Source organism: Micromys minutus, assembly GCF_963924665.1.
Source record: "Micromys minutus genome assembly, chromosome: X".
Classification (NCBI taxonomy): domain Eukaryota; kingdom Metazoa; phylum Chordata; class Mammalia; order Rodentia; family Muridae; genus Micromys; species Micromys minutus.
The window spans coordinates 88,931,660-88,946,792 of record NC_137970.1 but is presented as its reverse complement, the minus strand read 5'-3'; positions in this window follow the sequence as shown (position 1 = coordinate 88,946,792).

Sequence of the window (15,133 nt, the reverse complement as noted above, 5' to 3'; positions counted from 1 at the left end):
CTGGGGGCGGGGGCTGGTGGGCCAGGCCCTGTTCTGCGCCCTGAAGTCGCCGCCTGTTGGAAACAGAAGTTCCAAATTTCTGTTCCTGGTTCCTGGATCAGGCAGGCCTGGGGGTGCGCTTACTGTGCGCATTCCGCAGAGATCCCTCTGCTCCCTGGCTGCCCAGATCTCCTACTCATCAATCTTTAAAGCTTTAGGAGCTGCTGATTTGAGTGGCAGATGGGATGCGCCCTGTTCTGCGCCCTAAAGTCGCTGCTGGTTGAAAACAGAAGTTCCAAATTTCTGTTCCTGGTCCCTGGATCAGGCAGGACTGGGGGTGCGCTTACTGTGCGCACTCTGCAGAGATCCTTCTGCTCCCTGGCTACCCGGATCTCCTACTCACCAGTCTTTAAAGCTTTAGGAGTTGCTGATCCGAGTGGCAGATGGGCCGCTCTTTGTTCTGCCCCCTGAAGTCGCCGCCAGGTGGAAACAGAAGTTCCAAGGTTCTGTTCCTGGTCCCTGGATCAGGCAGGCCTGGGGGTGCACTTACTGTGCGCACTCCACAGAGATCCCTCTGCTCCCTGGCTTACTTTCTCTTCTAATAGTTTCGGTGTATCTGGTTTAATGTGGAGATCTTTGATCCACTTTCACTTGAGCTTTGTACAAGGAGATAAGAAAGGGTCTATTTTCAATCTTCTGCATGCTGAGTGCCAGTTGAACCAACATCATTTGTTGAAGAGGCTGTCATTTTTCAATTGAAAGTTTACAGCTCCTTTATCAAAAATCAGATGACCATATATGTGAGGGTTCATTTCTGGATCTTCTATTCCATGTGCCTATTTCTGTACCAGTACCATGCGATTTTTACCACAATTGCATTGTAATATAGCTTGAGGTCAGGGATGGTGATTCCCGCAGATATTTTCTTGTTGTTGAGGATGGATTTTGCTATTCTAGGTTTTTTGTTATTTCAGATGAAATTGCACATTGCTCTTTCCAACTCTATGAAGAATTGGGTTGGAATTTTGATGGGGATTGCACTGAATCTGTAGATTGCTTTTGGTAAGATGGCCAGTTTACAATGTTGATCCTTTCAATCCATGAGCATGGGAGTTCTTTCCATCTTCTGAGATATTCCTTGATTTCCTTCTTTAGAGATTTGAAGTTCTTGTCATACAGATTCTTCAGTTGCTTAGTTAGAGTCACACCAAGGTATTTCATGTTGTTTGTGACTATTGTGAAGTGTATCTTTTCGAGAATTTCTTTCTCCGCATATTTGTCCTTTGAGTAGATGAAGGCTACTGATTTGTATGAGTTAATTTTATATCTAGCCACTTTGCTTAACTTGTTTATCAGCTGTAGCAGTTCTCTGGTAGAATTTTTGGGGTCAGGTACCTGTACTATCATGTCATCTGCAAATAGTGATATTTTTACTTCTTCCTTTGGGATGTGTATCCCTTTGATTTCCTTTTACCTTCTAATTTCTTGGGCCAGGACTTCCAGTACTATGTTGAATAGGTAGGGTAAAAGTGGGCAGCCTTGTTCAGTCCCTGATTTTAGTGGGATTGCTTCTAGTTTCTCACTGTTAAGTTTGATGTTGGCTATTGGTTTTCTGTATATTGCTTTTGTTATGTGTAGGTATATGCTTTGGATTCCTGTTCTTTCCAAGACTTCTAACATGAAGGGGTGTTGAATTTTGTCAAATGCTTTCTCAGCATCTAGTGACATGTCCATGTTTTTTTTTTTTTTTTTTTTTTTCTTTTTGAGTTTGCTTATATGGTGGATTACATTGATGAATTTTTGCACATTAAAACTTCTCTGCATCAGAGGATTGAAGCCTACTTGATTATGGTGAATGATTATTTTCATGTGTTCTTTAATTCGGTTTGCAAGGATTTTGTTGAGTATTTTTTCATAAGGGAGACTGGGCTGAAGTTCTCTTTCCTTGTAGGGTCTTGTGTGGTTTAGGAAGGAGGGTTATTGTGGCCTCAAAAAATGAGTTAGGTAGTGTTCCATCTGACTCTATTTTGTAGAATAGTTTGGAGAGTATTGGTATTAGTTCGTTAATAAATATCTGATAGAATTCTGCACTCAACCCATCTGGACCTGGGCTTTTTTTGATTGGGAAGCTTTTGATGACTGCTTCTATTTCTTTAGGTGTTATGGGATTATTTAGATTGTTTACCTGGTCTTGGGTTAACTTTAGTATCTGGTATCTGTCTGGAAATTCATCCATTTCCTATAGAATTTCCAGCTTTGTTGAATATAAGATTTTGTAGTGGGATATGATGATTTCATGAATTTCCTCAGTTTCAGTTGTTATGTTTCCATTTTCATTTTTTTATTTTGTTAATTTGGATACTCTCCTTTTTTCCTCTAGTTAGTCTGGTTAAGGGTTTATCAATCTTATTAATTTTCTGAAAGAAACAGCTCTCGGTTTTGTTGATTCTTTCGATGGTTCTTTTTTTCCTATTTGGTCAATTTCTGCTTTGAGTTTGATTATTTCTTGCCATCTACTCCTCTTGGGTGTATCTGCTTCCGTTTGTTCTAGAGCTTTCAATGGTGCTGTCAAGTTCTTAGTGTATGCTCTCTCCAGTTTCTTTTTGGAAGCACTCAGAGCTGTGAGTTTTCCTCTCAGTGCTGCTTTCATTTCATCCCATAGGTTTGGGTATGTTGTGTTTTCATTTTCATTAAATTCTAGAAAATCCTTAAGTTTTTTCTTTATTTCTTCTTTGACCATGCTATCATTTAATAGAGCATTTTTAAATTTCCATTTGTATGTGGGCTTTTGTTGTCTTTTTTTAAAATTAAAGACCAGCCTTAGACTATGGTAAGTTGATAGGATGCATGGGCGTATTTCAATAATCTTATATGTATTGAGGCTCCTTTTGTGACTGATTATATGGTCACTTTTGGAGAAGGTGCCATGAAGTGCTGAGACGAAGTTGTATTCTTTTTGTTTAGGGTGAAATTTTCTGTAGATGTCTATTTATTCCAATTGGTTCGTGAACTCTGCTAGTTTCACTGTGTCCTTGTTTAGTTTCTGTTTCCATGATCTGTCCATTGATGAAAGTGGGGTGTTTAGGTCTCCCACTATTATTGTGTGGGGTACAATGTATTTTTTGATCTTTAGTAGGGTTTCTTTTATAAATATGAGTGCTCTTGTATTTGGAGCATATATGTTAAGGATTGAGATTTCCTCCTGATACATTTTCCCTGTAATGAGTAAAAAGTGTCCTTCCTTATCTTTTTTGATAACTTTTGGTTGAAAATCTACTTTATTCGATATTAGAATGGCTATACCAACTTGTTTCTTGGGGCCGTTTGCTTTGAAGGTTTTTTCCCAAACTTTTACTCTGAGATTGTGTCTGTCTTTGTCTCTAAGATGAGTGTCCTGAGTGCAGCAAAATGCTGGATTTTCTTTATGTATCCAGTCTGATAGCCTATGTCTCTTTATTGGGGAGTTGAGTCCATTTATGTTAATAGATATCAAGGAATAGTTGTTTCTGTTTCCTGCTATTATTGCTTTTGTAGGTTGAGTTGTGTCTGTGTGTCTTTCTTCTTTTGGTTTTTTGCTTAGTTATTTTCTTGTTTTTACTAAGATGTAGTTTTGCTCCTTGCATTGGGATTTTCACCTATTGTTCTTTCTAGTGCTGGATTTGTGGTCAGGTATTGTGTAAATATAGTTTTGTCCTGGAATATCTTGGTCTCTCCATCTATGGTGATTGAGAGTTTTGCTGGGTATAGCAGCCTGGGCTGACATTTTTGTTTTATTAAGGTCTGTATGATGTCTTTTCAAGATCTTCTAGATTTCATAGTCTGTTGAGAAGTCAGGTGTAATTCTGATTGGTTTGCCTTTATATGTTACATGACCTTTTTCCTTTACTGTTTTTAGTATTATTTCTTTGCTTTGGGCACTTGGCATTTTGACTATTATGTGTCGAGAGGAATTTCTTTTTGGTCCATTCTATTTGGAGTTCTGTAGGCTTCTTTTATGCTCATGATCATTTTCTTCTTAAGGGTAGGAAAGTTTTCTTTTATGATTTTTTGAACATACTTACTGTGCCTCTTAGGTGACATTCTTTGCCCTCTTCTATTCTTATTATCCTTAGGTTTGGTCTTCTCATTGTGTCCTGGATCTCTTGGACATTTTGGGTTAGAAGCTTTTTGATTTTTGTATCTTCTCTGACTGTTTTTTTTTTTTTTTTTTTTTTTTTTTTTTTTTTTTTTTTTTTTAATAAGTTTTCCATGTTGTGTTCGGCCCGAGATTCTCTCTTCCATCTCTTTTAGTCTGTTGCAGATGCTTGCATTTGTGACTCCTGGTTTCTTGTTTTGGTTTTCCACCTCCAGTTTTTTTTTTTTTTTTTTTTTTTTTTTTTTTTTTTTTAGTGTTTTCTTTATTGTTTCTATTTACATTTTCAATTCCTTCATTTCTTTGCTTCTGTTTTCCTTTAGTTCTTTAATTTCTTTGAATGTTTTTTGTGTTTCCTTTTTAAAAGCTTCTATTTCTTTATGGTTGTCCTCCCTCTCTTTTGTAAATGAGTTATTCACACTCTTCTCAAATATCTTCATCATCATGTTGAGCTATGATTTCAGGTCTGACTCATCTTCTTCTGGAGTGTATGGCATTTCACTTCTTTCTGTGATGGGAGAGCTAGGTCTGAAGTTGCCAGTTTGTGCTGGTTTCCATTGCTTAAGTTCTTTCGCTTTCCTCTTGCCACCTTGTTGTAAGTGATTGGTACCTGTCTCTCCTGTGGACCTGAGGGCCCAAGGTCTCAGGAAGAAAACTGATTCTGAGTGTTTGGCTTTTGGTGGGCAAGCAGTGAGTTCTGTTAGCAGTGACTCACCCTGGTCTTTGTGGGCTCAGATGTGAGAGCTCTTGTGAGGTTATGCCCACAGTTCCAGAGTACTACTGGCAGGGACCTGGCTCTTTCTCTAGGCCATTACGGACCCTTTTCCCAACAGCATAGTACGCTCTGCTCTCTGAGGACTCCTGATTTGCTCTCCCTGGGCCTATGTGTCAGACTCCTCTCTAGTTGTAAGAAGGTCTGTAGAGTTGAACTTCAAGCACTGCCTTTCCTGAGGAAACCCCCGGCTCCCACTGACAAGGGCTTGAGCCTTACTGTGGGCCTGTGTGTCTAGACTTTGAGCCAGGGCATTTTGGGCAGATCCCAAGTCCCTCTGCCAGAATTCTGTCTCCACTGAACTGGTGGGCCGCATTTTTTCGTACTTGGCCTAGACCTCTCTGTGCTTTGACTACTCATGGCACAGTCTCACCAGGCCTGTGTCTCTGGATCTCTGCTGTTCCTGGTGGCCGAAGTCATTGTTTTTAATAGCTTAGTAGCACTTCATTGTGTAAATGTATCACATTTCCTATATTCATTCCTCTGTTGAAGGACATCGGGGTTCTTTCCATATTCTAGCTATTATAAATAAGGCTTCTATAAGCATTGTGGAGCAGGTTTCTTTGTTGTATGTTAGAACATCTGTTGAGTATATGCCCAGGAGTGGTATAGTTGGATCCTCAGATAGTACTATGTCCAAATTTCTAAGAAACTGCCAGACTGATTTCCAGAGTGCTTGTACCAGCTTACAAACCCACCAACAGTAGAGAAATTTTCTTCTTTCTCCACATCCTTGTCAGCATCTCCTGTCACCTGAGTTTTAGGTCTTAGCCATTCTGACTGGTGTAAGGTGGAATCTTAGTGTTGCCTTGATTTGCATTTCCTTCTGCTTAGGGATGTTTAGCATGTTTTAGGTGCTTTTCAGCCATTCCATATTCCTCCATTAAAAATTCTTTGTTTAACTCTGTACACCATTTTTAAATAAAATTATTTGATTCTCTAGATTCTAATGTCTTGAATTCTTTGTATATATTGGATATTAGCTCTCTGTCAGATGTAGAATTGGCAAAGATCTTTTTCCATTCCGTTTGTTGCCTTTTTGTCCTCATGACAGTTTCCTTTGACTTACAAAAGATTTGCAATTTTATCAGGTCCCATTTGTCAATTCTTGATCTGAGCATAAGCCATTGTTCCATTCAGGAAATTTTGCCCAGTGCACATGTGCTTAAGATTCTTTCCCACTTTCTCTTTTAGGTTTGAATGTATCTGGTGTTATGTAGAGGTCCTTGATCCATTTTGACTTGAGCTTTGTACTGGGCAATAAGAATGGGCCAATTTGCATTCGTCTGCATGCTGACTGCTTAATGGACCAGCACTATTTGTTGAAAATTCTCTCTTTTTTCCGTTGGGGCTGCTTTTATCTTCTTTGTGAAAGGTCAAGTGACTATAGGTGTGTGAGTTCATTTCTGGATCTTCAATTCTGTTTTTTTTTTTTTTTTTTTTTTTTTTTTTTACTATTGCTCTGTAATATAGCTTAAGGTCCGGAATGCTAATTTCCCAAGATTCTTTAGTTGAGAACAGTTTTCTTTATTCTGGGATTTTGTTATTCTAAATAAATTTGCAATTTGCTCTTTGTAAGTCTATGAAGAATTGAGTTCAAATTTTGATCAGGATTGCATTGAATCTGTACATTGCTTTTCACAAGATGGCCATTTTTCCTATATTAATCCTGTCAATCTATGAGCATGGGAAATCTTTTCATCTTGTAAGACCTTCTTAAATTTCTTTTTTAGAGACTTGAAGTTCTTGTCATATGGATCTTTTACTTGGTTGGTTAGAGTTATACCAAGGTATTTTATATTAGTTGTGACTATTGGGAAGGGTGTCATTTCCCTAAATTCTTTCTCAGCCTGTTTGTCTTTAAGTAGAGGAAGGCTACTGATTTGTTTGAGTTAATTTTATATCAAGCAACTTTGCTGAAGATGTTTATTAGCTGAAGAGTTTTTCTGGTGGAAGTTTTGGGGTCACTTAAGGATACTATACTATCATCTACAAATAGTGATATTTTGACTTCTTCCTTTCTAATTTATATTTATTTGACCTACTTTTCTTGTCTAATTGCTCAACCAGGACTTTGAATATGAGAGAGTGGAACCCTTGTCTAGTCACTGATTTTACTGGGATTGCTTAGGAATCCTCTCCATTTAGTTTGATGTTGACTACTGGCTTTCTCTATATTGCTTTTACTAGGTTTAGATATGGGCCTTGAATCCTGATCTTTCCAATACTTTTAACAAGAAGGGGTGTTGCATTTAGTCAAATGCTTTCTTAGTTTCTAATAAGAAGATTATGTTTTTTTTTTCTGTAGTTTGTTTATAAAGTGGATTCTGGTGATGGATTTTCATATATTGAACCATCCTTGCATCCCTGGGATGAAGCCTACTTGATCATGATAGATGATCATTTTGATGTGTTTCTGGATTCAGTTTGTGAGAGATTTATTGAGTACTTTTGCATCAATATTTATATGTAAAATTGGTCTGAGGTTTTCTTTTTTTGTTAGGTCTCTGTTTGGTTTAGGAATAAGTGTAATTGTGGTTTTATAGAACAAAGTGGTTAGTGTTTCTTCTGTTTCTATATTGTGAAATTGTTTGTAGGTTATTAGTTTTAAGTCTTCCTTGAAGGTCTGATAAAATTCTGTACTAAATCTATCTGTTCCTGGTCTTGGGCATTTTTTGGTTGGGAGAGTTTTGAAGTTCTTCCTATGAGGTTGCATTCCCCTTCAGCTCCTTCAGTCTTTCCCCTAGCTATTCCATTGGCGTACCTGGGCTCAGTCCAATGGTTGGTTGTGAGTATCATCATCTACATCTGTACTGGTTAGATGCTTATAGAACCTCTCAGGGGACAGCTATACCAGGCTCTTGTCAGTAAAATTGCTTGACATCAGCAGTAGTGTGGGGGTTTAATCCCAGCATTCATACAAGGAGATGAGATGTGGAGACAAGCTCTATGTTACGTGTCCTGAAATATGTAGTACAAAAGAAACAACAAAAGTGATTCTACCTTAAGTTGGAAATCAAGAATCAATTTCCAAACGTTATCCTCACATTACACACACAGAGATTATGGCAAAAGTCCACTCATACACTCAAATAAATAAATGAAATTAATACTATCTTATATGTTAGGCTTAGTAAGAGATTAACAACTAATAATAAATATCATAATATATCTAATTATATAGGTTGTGTAGTTGTGATCACTCAGAACCTATCTAATTATGCTATACCTACATATTTGATGCTGTAGATGATGTGCCTACATGATGGAATGGAAGTAAAGTGAATGATGTAGGAATTATGATGCAGTATTAGACAATTAAAATGAGGGTTACTTGAATATAGATTATACTGTTGATAGTCTGATAACCAAGAAATCCTTTAATAGACTGATGTGAATGTACTTCACACAGTAGAAATCTAATGAATGCTTCACAACTCAGATGTTATGGAAAAGGATAACATAAAATTTTATTATGCTACTTAGAACAATGTATAATTTAAAATATAAAATTTGTGAGTTATTCTTTTCTTGAATTTTCCACACAATATTTTTTGAATTATAGTTTATCACAGGGAACTAAAATTGTGGAAAATAAATCTGAAAATCAAAGGAGAGTTTTATAGTGTATTAAAAATCTATATTTTTCCAGTTTTTTTCTGTAATTCTGTACAAATGCAGAAAAATATATCCACATATTCAATTGTGACCTTAATATGAAAAGAAACTGCTTACCAAAAATATCAAAAACCTATTTAAATGCAATATACATATCAACAATTTGTAAATAGCTTATGGAAAAATATGAGTATATTTTCCAAAATTGGTTGCTATGTTTCCCATCTCACACATTCCTTATAGAAGACAATTTTGACCATTCTGTCTTAGCGTACTGGATTCAGTGTTGTCTCGAATTTGGATGAGCTGTGACTCTGGCAAAATTTATGTGATTTAATTTATAAGAAGTGACACATAAGACAGAGAGTATTTTGGGTTATCTACTTAGAATTCTGAGCTGGAATGCAAGCATACAACTATCAACTTCTTAAGGCCTGCATAATGAAGGATGAGAAAGCTAAAACAAAAATGTTATGTGAAGCAACCAGATGGAAAGTCCCTGAGAATATATGTAGTGAATGTATAGCTATGGTAATGCTTTTGGAATTCTGGCTCTAATCACTATCCAAACAAAATAACATATGAAAAGAAACCCTGAATAAAACCCATTCAGGTGATCCCTTCTTGATATTCACAATCCACAAACTCTGTGGCAAATAGGGAAATGAGAGTTGTTGTTCTACACCATTAGGTTTTGATGTGATTTGCTTTACTGCAAGAAGAGCTGGTACATTGGGTTCCCCTCCATAATCTTTAATAATGTTACCACTGTGTTCTGTGTCCCATGAAACCAACCATAGCTTTTTGATAATTTGATTTTGAATTCAAGGAAAAATAAGAAAAAACAGAGAAACAGAGTATCTCAGAACTTTAGGATTTGTAATAGACAAGTTGCATACTTGTTCCAGGAACATAATTATTAAGCCATTTGGCCTTTCAGGTTTCAGAGTGAAAGAATTTTAGAAAGTTGCCTATATACCATTATTGTGATATTTTGGCAAAAAAAAAAATGTGGCTGTTTTTTTGTCCTTGTCCAAAACCTCTACCTGATGCTAAAGTGAAAAGTTTTGAACAAATGTCTTTAGCAGAGTTGATTTCAAGGCAGCCTAGCAATGACTGTGTCACGTGATCATTAGTGATCACTTTTGTGAAGATCTAAAAAAGAAAAAGAGAAGGAAAAATGAAAAAAGAAATATTAAATGTAAATGGAATAAAGGGAGGGTACCATCAATGTGGGGGGTCCCACTCAAGTAATCCTGCATACTATAAAAGGAACAAGCTATGGAATTTTCTCTGCCTAAAAACCTTCAAAAACTCCAAACTATGTAAGTTACACATTGGGCTAGGTTTTAGCCCAATCAGGAAACAGAAGGTGGCAGCTTCAGCCATATGTCACTGGCTTTAAAATCAAAAAAAAAAAAAATAAATTGGGAAAGTTCTTATAGAGTCTTCCCCCATGGTTAAGGAAATCCGTTGAGCTCAAGCTAGTGACAGAGAAGCCTCTACATGGAGGCAAAGAGAGGTCATAATTTGAAACTGAAGGTGGAGCCTGGATTGCATTGAAGGTACTAAGTCTTTGGAGATTCCAGAGCAATGGTATACTTGCCAAGGAAAGCTGAAGACAGGGTAAAGAACCAGCCCAGGAGATAGAAGAACATTGTAGTCAACAAAGCTGATATGAAGAGTCATCTAATATGCCTTTTGACATCATGCATAGAGATACAGAATTTGCAGTTTGACCTGCTGGGGTTTGGTCTTGCTTTTGGTCCAGTATTTCCTCACTATGCTCCCTTTCGATGCCAATACGTATTCTGTACCATTGTATGTTGAAAGCATATAATTTCTTTAATTTCTTTCTCTCTTTCTTTTTTTTTTTTTTTAATTTTACATGGGCTTATCGGTAAAAATTTGCTTTGAGTCTCAGAACAGATTTTGAACTTTAGACTTTTAAACAGTCTTGAGACTGAAAGACTGGGGACTTTTGAAGATGGACTAAGATCTACAGTCAAGGGCAGAGAACAATAAATTAGCGCCTATGTGTTAGTGCTCAGCTTTCTGTCTCCAGTCACATGTAAGCCAGGTCCATTGCAGGTTATGGAACACCCACAGTGTCCAGGTCTTCCCACTTTAATGAACAATTTAGATAATCCTCAAGACAATTGTCAATATCCAAATATACTACAATTCCTCATTGATTATTCCTTTCTATGTGATTTTAGATTTTTATCAAATTGACAATTTTATCACAAAACAAATAAAATCTAATCTGATAATTATATTTTGAAAAACAAACAGCTTTACCATTTTAGGTAAACCTGTCAAATAGTGAATAAAATTTATAGAATTTCCTTTACAGCACCCAATATAGCATTAAACTCTAGGAAACAATAACAAAAAAAAAAAAAAGTTGACAATGATTTTGCCTTTATAATGATATCCTGGCAAACATCTTTTAAAGATGAGAATTCTTGAACCCAACTCCATGAATTTAAAACCTTAATATATTTTATTTAAAAAATCCAGAAAATGGTAAGTGTGGTGGTCTATGCCTTTTGTCCCAGCACTCCAGACCCAGAGATAGGCAGATCTGCATGAGTCTAAGACCAACCTGGTTTACAAAGTGAGTTTTGGCATACCCAGGGATACATGGAGAAACCCTCTCTCAACGCCCTCCCTCTGAGGGAAAAACAATAAAACTTCACTTGCAATAGATGTCCCAGGATAATTCTGGTGCAAGTAATTCTTAGATTAATGACCTCTATATGTAAGTATATTGATGTGAGTGATTTTCAACAGAGTACATTGAAATCCTCTGGGAAGTTGATTCAGATCTTCCATTAAATATCTTGTTTATTACGTATTGAACTCACTCCCACTGCTAGCTTAGATAAAAATCTTGGCATGATAGCATCAATTTTCTGATTTCAGTTTTCTTTGGCATTAAATAAATTTTTATTGTGCAATGACATTTTCAGAGAAATGGATGGAACAGAAAATTATAATGGTAAACAAAATAAGTCATAATCAGAAAAAGAAACATCATGTTTTTTTCTCCCATATGAATCATAGATTCTTTAAAAAACTATTTAGTGTTTTGAAGATTTTGCCTGAACATATATAGGAGTGCCCTACATATATAGCTGGTACTGGAGGAGTTCAGAAAAGGATGTCATGTCTCCTGAAACTGGAGTTATGAACTGTCATGTTGGTACTGGAAACCAAACCCAGGTCTGTTAGAAAAACAATCAATGCTGTTAACTGATGGACCAGATCTCCCCCCATTGGTGGTGGTGGTGGTGGTGGTGGTGGTGTGTGTGTGTGACAGGGAGTGTGCAGAGTCAAGCAAAAAAATCAATTAATATTTTAAAAATGTGTAATAATGCATTACTTCTATTTTAGAAATAATGGTGGGACTTTTTTTTTAAACTTTTTTTTAAAAAACAAAGATAAAAGAAAAAAAATTTAAACATTTTTGCATAAATGTATACAAATACAATTGTGTCAGTGCTTGGCTCTTTTTTTTTTTTTTTAAGGTTTGATACTCTGCATTAAGGTCTTACTATTTACAATGAGCAAAAAGTACATGTAAAACAGTGGGTAACCCGGAATTAGTCAACATGTTCTTGGTGTGTAAGGATTTAGCATGACTTTTTTTTTGTTTTTTGTTTTTTTTTTCCTTTTTTTCTTGAACTTCACACAGTCTGTGAGTTGTTTCTGGGGCAGTCCAAGCCTCTGGGTTTAGCATCCCACTATCAGTGACTGCACATTATGTCTGTTCTTTTGTGACTGGGTTATCTCACTCAGGATGATATTCTCTAGATGCAGCCATTTTCTTAAGAATTTGGTTAAGTCATTGTTTCTGGTGGCTGAGTAGTATTCATTGTGTATATGTACCACAATTTTTGTATCCATTCATCTACTGAAGGACATCTGGGTTCTTTCCAGCTTCTGGCTATTATAAATAGAGCTGCTATAAACATTGTGGTGCATGTATCTTTGTTGTATATTGAAATGTCTCTGGGGTATATGCCCAGAAGTGGAATAGCTGGATCTTCAGGTAGTACTATGTCCAATTTTCTAAGAAATCACCAGACTGATTTCCAGAGTGCTTGTATCAGTTTACAACCCCACCAACCATGGAGAAGTGTTCCTCTTTCTCCGCAACCTCGCCAGCATCTTCTGTCATGTGAGTTTTGGATCTTGGCCAATCTGACTAGTGTGAGGTGGAATCTCAGCTCAGGGTTGTTTTGATTTGCATTTCCCTGATGGCTAAGGATGTCAAGCACTTCCTTAGATGTTTCTCAGCCATTCGATATTCCTCAATTGAGAACGTTTTGTTTAGCTCTGTACCCCATTTTTTTTTTGCTCAGTAAATGTTTTCTTTCTTTTTTTTTAAAATGACTTTATTTTACAAAACAAAGGTAAATGTACAGATTTTAAATATTTTTTGCTTAAGATTATACATTTTTGTCAGTACTGTTTTTTTCAGACATTAAAATAATTTTTACATAAAACCATGTGAATATATTTTTTAGTCAGTACTTGATTTTTTTCAAGGGCTTGACACTATGCATTGAAAACATAATAGTTACAATAAGCGTAAAGTACATGCAAAACAAAACGCAACATGGAAATAGTCAAAGTCTTCTTGTTTTGTAAATATATGTATATTTTTTTGTTTTCTTTATTTCTTGGACTTCATACAGTCTGTGAATTGTTTCTGGGGGAGTGCAAGCCTCTGGGGTTAGCATCCCACTATCAGTGACTGCATATTATGTCTGTTCTTTTGTGACTGGGTTATCTCACTCAGGATGATATTCTCTAGATGCAGCCATTTTCTTAAGAATTTGGTTAAGTCATTGTTTCTGGTGGCTGAGTAGTATTTCATTGTGTATATGTACCACAATTTTTGTATCCATTCATCTTCTGAAGGACATCTGGGTTCTTTCCAGCATCTGGCTATTATAAATAGAGCTGCTATGAACATTGTGGTACATGTATCTTTGTTGTATATTAAAGTGTCTCTGGGGTATATGCCCAGAAGTGGAATAGCTGGGTCTTCAGGTAGTACTATATCCAATTTTTTGAGGTATCTACAGACAGATTTCCATAGTGGTTGTATTTATTAGCTTGCAACCCCACCAACTGTGGAGAAGTCTTCCTCTTTCTCCGCAGCCTCGCCAGCATCTGCTGTCATCTGAGTTTTGGATCTTGGCCAATCTGACTGGTGTGAGGTGGAATCTCAGGGTTGTTTTGATTTGCATTACCCTGATGGCTAAGGATGTCATGTACCCCATTTTTAATAGGGTTGTTTGATTCTCTGGTGCCTAGCTTTTTGAGTTCTTTATATACCTTGGATATTAGGCCTCTATCTGATGTGGAGTTGGTAAAGATCTTTTCCCATTCTGTTGGCTGCAGTTTTGTTTTCTTGACAATGTCCTTAGCCTTACAGAAACTTTGCAATCTCATTAAGTCCCATTTGTTAATCTTTGATCTTAGAGCTTGAGCCATTGGTGTTTTGTTCAGGAAATTTTCTCCTGTGCCTATGTGTTCTAAGGTTTTCCCTACTTTCTCATCTAATAGTTTCAGTGTATCTGGTTTAATGTGGAGATCTTTGATCCACTTATACTTGAGCTTTGTACAAGGAGATAAGAAAGGGTCCATTTTCATTCTTTTGCATGCTGTGTGCCAGTTGGACCAGCACCATTTGTTGAATAGGCTGTCCTTTTTCCATTGAATGTTTACAGCTCCTTTGTCAAAAATCAGGTGACTATATATGTGAGGGCTCATTTCTGGATCTTCTATTCTACTCCATTGATCCACATGCCTATTTTGGTACCAGTACCATGCAGTTTTCAGCACAATTGTCTTGTAATATAGCTTGAGGTCAGTGATAGTGATTCCTGCAGATGTTTTCTTGTTGTTGAAGATGGATTTCGCTATTCTAGGTCTTTTGTTATTTTTTATGAAATTGCACATTGATCTTTCCAACTCAATGAAGAACTGGGTTGGAATTTTGATGGGGATTGCATTGAATCTGTAGATTGCTTTTGGTAGGATGGCCATTTTAAAAATATTGATCCTTCCAATCCATGAGCATGGGAGATCTTTCTAGTGGTGGGACTTTTTATGAAAAAATATGAAATAACTTGTTCTGTCTGACCCATCTATTGTATGGCAGAGATGAATTCATACTCAGATTTATTTAATTATGTGGGATACTGTTATTTCATTCTGTACTTCACATAGTGATAAACCATGAGTAGAAAGAGATTTCACTATAATGTACAAGGCAAGAAGTGGTTCTTTTGTGCAATAAAAATTAAGCCAAACAATCAAACAAAGAAACAATCAAGCAAAACCATAAAAAACACTGTACTGGATTGTTCTTCTGATGGCTTGAGGAACAGTTAGAGGAAGGTATGTGGAAAGAAGCAATTTCTCAGGAAGAGAAGCCATAATGAAGAGCGAATGGAAAGGTTAATCACACCAGAAATCTCAAGTCATATAATACAAACACTGTTTCAACTTATAAGAGGTTTCTCATGGTCACAGGATTATTTGGATTTGGCAGCTGAATGGTGTACTGCAAGTTTAACAGTATGGAAGTTATATATTCTGAATATTATACA